Here is a 7724-nt window from a genome sequence, read left to right on the forward strand (position 1 = left end):
GCTAAGAACTGAGCGGCTATTTGGGGTATGCTCAGCCTCCAGGGCAGATGCAGGCTTGCTGGCCCCTGTCGGTTCTTTCCAGCTCAAGGATTCAATGTTCTGCTGATTCCTAGAACTGTTGGCTGAAAGGGAACTGTTTACGATGAACCGCAGCACGGTACTAAACGTGACAGGAATTGTGCGCGCGTTTGGCCTGATGCTTATCTCGTGGGCCAGCCAGTGACAGGCAACCATTTGCTAGCGTGTCATCAACTGCATAGGGCTTTCCCCAGCAGCTTCCTTTCCAATTACTCACAGCTACTGTAAGGGTGGGAGAATGAGGGCGCACCGGGGAAGGGAGCTGTCTCCTCGCAGCCATGGACGATGCGCACAGAAGGAGCATGACCTGCCCAGAGCAAGTGTGATTTCTGGGGCTCTCAAAACATCTGTTTGCCCTTTGTCCTCATGTTCTCTCTCCAATCACTTAAGCAGATAATTCTTACAAATGCAGGTGAGGTGAGGGTAAGCAGAATCTGTCAGTCCATGGCTAGAGCAAAGAAATTACTAATGCATGTCAAGAATATTCACATCCATCATTTGACCCTTAAATCCACACTGTGCAGTTGGTACCATCATCTTCATTCCTATCATCTTCATTCCACATAAGTTAATGACACTTGGAGAGACCAACTGATTTTCTGCCAGCAGGGTATGGAGCTGAGATTCAGACCACATCTCTGTGTCTATTTCCTACTCTTTTCACTTACATTGACACTGCTTAAATTTGTAAGGATAAATAACCGATATGGGGAAGGAAGAACAGGAAGGATGTATCCGAAGGGTGCAGAGGGGCGTGGGGAGAGGTCTCTCAGGTGAAACACAGGACACTCAGGGAAATTTGAATTTCAGATAAATAATTAATTAAAGTTACCAAATATTCCATGAAGGCATACTTGTACTAAAACATTTTTCATTGTTTATCTGAAATTCCGTAATTCAGGTATTGTGTTTCTGTTTGCTAGATCTGCAGCCCTACGTGAGGAGTATGAAGAGAGTCACAGTCAAGGATCCTGAAAGCAGACTTTATGGAATTCAAAGTACGCGGTCAAGCTAAGTCTACATTTCTCTCCCCATTGTGTGTGTGCATGAGAAACCGTGGCACGTCTCAGGTCTGGGGTCTGGCTGTGTGTCCGGAGTTGGTTCCTTCCGGTGGGTTGGTGGTGTGGCTGACTTCAAGAATGGAGTCTGGGATCTTTGCAGCGAGTGTTACAGCTCTGAAAGATGGCACAGACCCAAAGAGTGAGCAGCAACAAGATTTATTGTGAAGAGCGAAAGAACAAAGCTTCCACAGAGTGGAAGGTGACCTCAGCCGGTTGCTACTGCTGGCTGGGGGTGGCCAGCTTTTATTCCCTTATTTGTCCCTGCCCCTGTCCTGCTGTTTGGTCCATTTTACAGAGCACTGATTGGCCCATTTTACAGGGTGCTGATTGGTCCATCTTACAGGGTGCTGATTGGTCCATCTTACAGGGTGCTGATTGGTCCATTTTACAGAGTGTTGATTGGTTCATTTTACAGAGCACTGATTGGTCCATCTTACAGGGTGCTGATTGGTCCATTTTACAAACCTTTAGCTAGCTACAGAGCTCTGATTGGTGCGTGTGTGGTGTGTGTGTGTGTTGTTTTTTGACAGAGTCTCACTCTGTCTCAGGCTGAAGTGCAGTGGTGCAATCTCGGCTCACTGCAACCTCTGCCTTCTGGGTTAAAGCGATTCTCCTGCCTTAGCCACCCAAGTAGCTGGGACCACAGGCGCTGCCACCACGCCCAGATAATTTTTTGTATTTTTAGTAGAGACGGGATTTCACCGCATTAGCCAGGATGGTCTCGATCTCCTGACCTTGTGATCTGCCTGCCTCAGCCTCCCAAAGTGCAGGGATTACAGGCGTGAGCCACCGTGCCCGGCCTGATTGGTGCGTTTTAACAGAGCACTGATTGGTGCATTTTACAAACCTCTAGCTAGCTACAGAAAAGTTCTCCAAGTTCCCACTCGACCCAGGAAGTCCAGCTGGCTTCACCTCTTCACCTTAGGTTAGAGGGACCTAAGAATTCAGTCTGCTGCCACAGCAGGCAAGAACCTTGATGACATGGTGCTAAATGCAATGAGCCAGACACGAAAGGACAGATATCGCATCATCCATCCATATGAAGCACCTGGAATACGCACATTCATAGAGACGGGTAGTGGAATGGTGGTTGCCAGGGGTTGGGGGTCAGGGAGTTAGTATTTAATGGGGTAGGGTTTCAGTTGGGGAAAATGAAAAAGTTTTGGAGAGGGATGGTGGTGATGGTTACACAACATTGGGAATATAGGCAACACCACTAAACTGCAGAGTTAAACATGATTAAAAGTGCAAATTTTATGTTATGCATATTTCATCACAATTCTACACAAAAATATTTCAGTTGGAGGTCCTGCCCTGTCCTTAAAAGAGCTGTGCAGGGAGCGGCAGCCAGCTCGCCCCCGGGGTGCCCTGGACATGAGAAACACAGAAATACACATGAAGCTCAGGCTTCTCCCTGCTGCTCAGCATCCAGGGTGCAGGGGCCAGGCATTGAGCGCCAGCCAGGACGGGGAGAGGTTTATGTGACTCGGTGGAGGTCACACTGCAGACAGAGGCTCAGGGAACCCAAGTCCCCCAGCCTCCATGGGGGGGTCATTCCTCTGCCTTAAAGGGAGAGGAACACGCGGCCCTCCTGCTCCTCCTCCCCTCTAACCGCTGCGCAATGAGCTCATCTCCGAAAAGAGCTTAGAGCCCTTCTCAGAAAGATGCTCTATAAATACAGCGTCCTCTTGCTAACCAGGACTCCAGGGGTGAGGAACAGATCGCTGGAGAGATCCAGATGGGGGGAAGGGGTCCCTGGGGGACTTAAATTTAACCCCAGAAACTGGGCTCAGGTCACTGGCTGCAACAGCCCTGTGCGTTGTCCCGAGGAGAAACCATCCGGAGAATACTGTTTATTCTTTGTAATTTAGGGGCTGTCCCTGCCCCCAGTCACAGCCTAGGAGGATCATGGATTAATACGGGCTTTTGGATAGAATATGAATTTTTATCAGCAGCTGTTAGGACATCTTCCCTGATCTTTGCTTTAGGGGCCCAGGCTCTGCTAAATTCAGACCAGACAGAGTTAGTTGCTTCTCAGACAGACCTTACAAGGAAGCAGCAAGGCCAGAGAGGCGTGGGGTAAATAATTTCAATGACAGTTCTCAATCTGCCATGGGAACAGATCACCAGGGGCTTCTGAGAGCTTTTGCTTGACCTTCTCCAGTTAAACAAACTACCGCAGTCCTTCTCTCTCCTGTCACCTCAAACAGCACTTTTAATAACAAATATTTTGTAACACTATCTTTACTATGAAAAGTGAAACTGATGGTCAGTATAGTAGTACCTACACATATCACTTAAAAATTAGCATGATGCCTTAACTGTAGAAAAAAAAAAACTGTAGAGAAAGTCACTTAAAAGATTGTATTTCAAGTTCTAAATGCTCAGGCACAGCCACATTAAGACAATGGAGGATGCAGACACTCAGTGAGTTATAATGAATACATTTGGATTTGAGAATGGCAAGAAAGTGTTCCGCTAAACATTACGTGCCATTTTTGACATTTGAGATAGGATTAGGTATGTCTGTGTAAATACATGTAGTGAGAGAATCACCGTGAATGTCAGAGCTACAAATGTTGTACTGATAACTGACTGCCACTGGTGGTGTTCAGTGCTAGGGTTTTTCAGATGGTGCACTGTATTTGAAAGGTTTCAAACAAAATACAGTCTTCCCTAGATTGATACCCTGGTTAGGAAACTTTGCATCTTAAAGCGATGGAGAAAAACATTCTCTGCTTTATGTAAAGCAGTTTGATTCTAGGCTCAGATTTATAAACAGGTGTTCTACCTACATGACATGCTGAAAGCCAAGCAACCTTCAGGACAATTCTTCATGATGGGAGACTCTCCTCTGTGTTGCAGATGCCTCTCATCTGTGGCTCCTGTTCCCTGATGCTAGTAGCATCCCCAGTCACTGTGATAACCAGACACCCTCCCAAACTGCCGAAGTGCTCCATTGAGAACCACTGATGCAACAGGGCTGAAAGTGCCTAATCCTTACAGAGATTTCCCTCTCCTTTCCTTTCTCCTTTCCTTTCCTTTCCTTTCTCCTTTCCTTTTCTTTCCCCTTTCCTTTCTCCTTTCTCCTTTCCTTTCCTTCCCCTCCCCTCCCCTCCCCTCCCCTTTTTCCCTCTCATTTTTCCGTATGATTCTAAGAAGTGGGATCCAGGAAAGGGAGAAAATTAACTCTGTCTTGCTATGTGGAGTGGCTCAGGAAAAACTAGATGAGTTTACTGTGAGGGAACACTAGGGCAGAGGCCTTAAAGATCTTACTAGGAATCCATTTTCTAAACTCATTATATTAAAAAGATACATGCACTCATATGTTTATTGCAACACTATTCATAATAGCACAAAGATATGAAATTGGCCTAAATGTACATCAATGGATGACTGGCTAAAGAAAATGTGGTATGTGTGCACAATGGAATACTGTACAGCCATGAAAAATGAAATCATGTCCTTTGCAGCAACATGGATGGAACTAGAGGCGGTTGCTTCAGTGAAACAACTCAGAAAGTCAAATACCACATGTTCTCACGTTTAAGTGAGAGTTAAATAATGTGTACACATGGACATAGAGTGTGGACTCATAGAAGTTGGAGACTTGGGAGGGGGAGAGTGAGAGGTGGTTGGGTGATGAGAAATTACTGAATGAGTACAATGTATGTTATTTGCATGATGGATACATTAAAAGCCCAGACTTCGCTACTAAGCAATATATCCATGTAACAAAACTGTGCTTGTACCCCTTAAATTTAATCTCCTAAGACTCCATTAACAGTAGCGACTCTCATAAGAATCCATTTTCTTTCTTTCTTTTTCTTTGAGACAAGGTCTCACTCTGTCACCCAGACTAGAGTGCAGTGATTCAATCACGGCTCACTGCAACCTTGAACCCCCCCCGGGTTCAGCCTCCCAAGTAGCTGGGCTACAGGCATGTGCCACCACGCCTGCCTAATTTTTCCACTTTTTTTGTGGAGACGAGGGTTCTCCACATTGCCCAGCCTGGTCTCGAACTCTCGGGCTCAAGCAATCAGACTGCCTCAGCCTTCCAAAATATTGGGATTACAAGTGTGAGCCACTGCGCCAAGCCAAGAATCCATTTTCATTCTTACTTCTATAAGTGACTTATACTTCACAAAACTCTTTCCAGCATATCCTCTCATTTGAATCTACATACTGATCCTGCTTGGTAGGCAGGGCAGGAATATAAGCTGCACTTAAGAGATGAAGACATAGAGGCAGAGCGAGCTTAAGCAATTTATTTATCCAAGGTTATTCTCTATCTTACCCCTGTGTATATTGCCTTGCCAGCCCTCCCATGACATGAAGTAATGCTGTACTGTTGCATGGGAAACTCCTGGATATGTCTACTCTCTGTTAGAATGAAAGCTCCCAGCAGACAACAGTCCGCTTTCTCTCCAGTTCACTGTTCTTCACAGGCACCAGCATAGTTATTTAAAACTAGTAGGCTTAAAATAAATATTTATTTCATAAATGAATTAGCAGCCTCGTTGCTTCCAATCCTTTATCCTCTTCATAGAATTCTCCTCTTAAAATAGTCGAATCACCTCATGCCACCTCATTGCAAAAATCTACTGTGGTTCATTGCTGTGTAGAAGATAATTTTAAGCTCCTTAGCTTGGCATTCAAGCTCTGTCTTCAAATTCTATTCCCCTCTGCACCCGTAAATGCCATCCATACTCCAAAACAGCCTGCACCACCTGCCATTAGCAGCTAACATTTATCAGACATTTACTGCAGGCCAAGTACGGTGCCAAGCACTTTACGTATATTCTTCTACTTAATCTTCGCAAGGACTCTGTGGAATAGGCACTATTGTCTCCATTTTAATGAAAAGGGAAACCGAGGCTTCAATAACTTACCTGAGATCGTGCAGCTCTTGAATGGCACACCTGGGACTTGAACCCCCACCTTTCTGCCACCAAGTGCATGCACTAAGTCCCACGTTAGGTTGAACTTACTCTGCCTTTACACCTTGGCTGGGCCTGTGCTTGGGTTCCTTGCTCGGGCTGGGATATCCCTTCTCTTCTCTGCGTGCCTGCATCCTTGCTGTGCCTGCCTCAGTGGCCTTTCTTCCATGAGCCTTCACATCCTATCCACTCTCGTGAGCCACTTTTCCCTCTGCAACACAATGCATGCTGAGTTAAAGCAGTATTAGCCGGGCAGGAGAATAGACTGTCCTCCACAAGCATCTGTGAGCTCTTTTTAGGCGAAGACTATAAGCCATTCATGTTTAAAAAATTTTTTTTAATTACTTTATTTTAAAATTGAATAATTGTACATATTCAATACTTGTACATGTTCATGGAGATACATGGTGATGTTTCAGTACATACAATGCTGAATAAATGAGAGTAATTAGCCTATTCATCATCTAAATATTATTGTCTCTTTGTGTTAGGAACATTTAACGTCCTGCTAGCTATTTGAAACTACATAATACGCCGCTGTTCCCTATAGTCATCCTACAGTGACGTAGGATACTAGAACTGATTCCTCCTACCTTATATAGGATTTTGTATCCTTTAACAAACCTCTCCCTATTCCTCTCCTCTAAAATCAGCATCCCAGTCCCAAGTTACAACTGGTGTTCAGTGACTGTTTCTTCGACATCTCAGGATGAAGTTTAGTGATGATGTTATTATTATTAAGGAAATAGCCACAAGGGGGCAGTACCAACAGGTCTTAGGATGGATTGCCCTCCCTGTTCCACCTGGGAGACGTGTGTTCTGCTGGAGACACGCTTCCAACTCACACCATGGCTCTGAGGGGCAGAGGAACCAAGGTCTAATATAATTAAGTGTGCACAACCAAAAGGTAAACAGCAATGGGAAGCATGGGAGGAAAATTGGAAGAAAGTTAGAAAAAAACCCAATTTTTTGGAAGCTCTTGAAAACTTTTGGGGTTTTAAAACTGTTCGGATAATATAGGGAATATCTTTTTTTTTTTTTTTTTTTCCTGCAGAGTGTTATTTGGTTTTCTTCATACAACATTTACATCTTTAGTTCCCTAAACATAATTTTGTTAGCAAACTAAGAAACACGTAACACATTCCGTGTTATTGAGGAAAACTCACATTTAGGTCCATAAAGAGGGCTAAAAATAATCAATGCTATTTTCTATTGTGCTTCCTCAAATTTTCTATTGTTCTTTCTCCACCTTCCTCCTAACTTGTTTATGGAGATTATAAGTTATATTTTCACTTATTGTTATGGCTGTTTTGCCTTTTTTTTTTTTTCTGGTTAAAAAGGAGTGGAAAATCATAAAAATTGTGAGATATGTTATTTTTCTAGCCCTGTTGGAACCTGCAGCTAATTCTGGCAAAAGATGGAGCAGGGCTGGGTGGAGAAGGATGGAGAAGGGCCACAGAATATTGACGGGCCTTACGGGCCTATGCTCAAAAATCCATGGGAGTCATGGGATTCGAGGCCGGGTGCAGTGGCTCACACCTGCAATCCCAGCACTTTGGGAGGCCCAAGTGGGCAGATCACTTGAACCCAAGAGTTCAAGACCAGCCTGACCAATGTGGCAAAACCCCGTCTCTACTAAAAATAC

This window comes from Piliocolobus tephrosceles, chromosome 10 (genome assembly GCF_002776525.5).
Source record: "Piliocolobus tephrosceles isolate RC106 chromosome 10, ASM277652v3, whole genome shotgun sequence".
NCBI lineage: Eukaryota > Metazoa > Chordata > Mammalia > Primates > Cercopithecidae > Piliocolobus > Piliocolobus tephrosceles.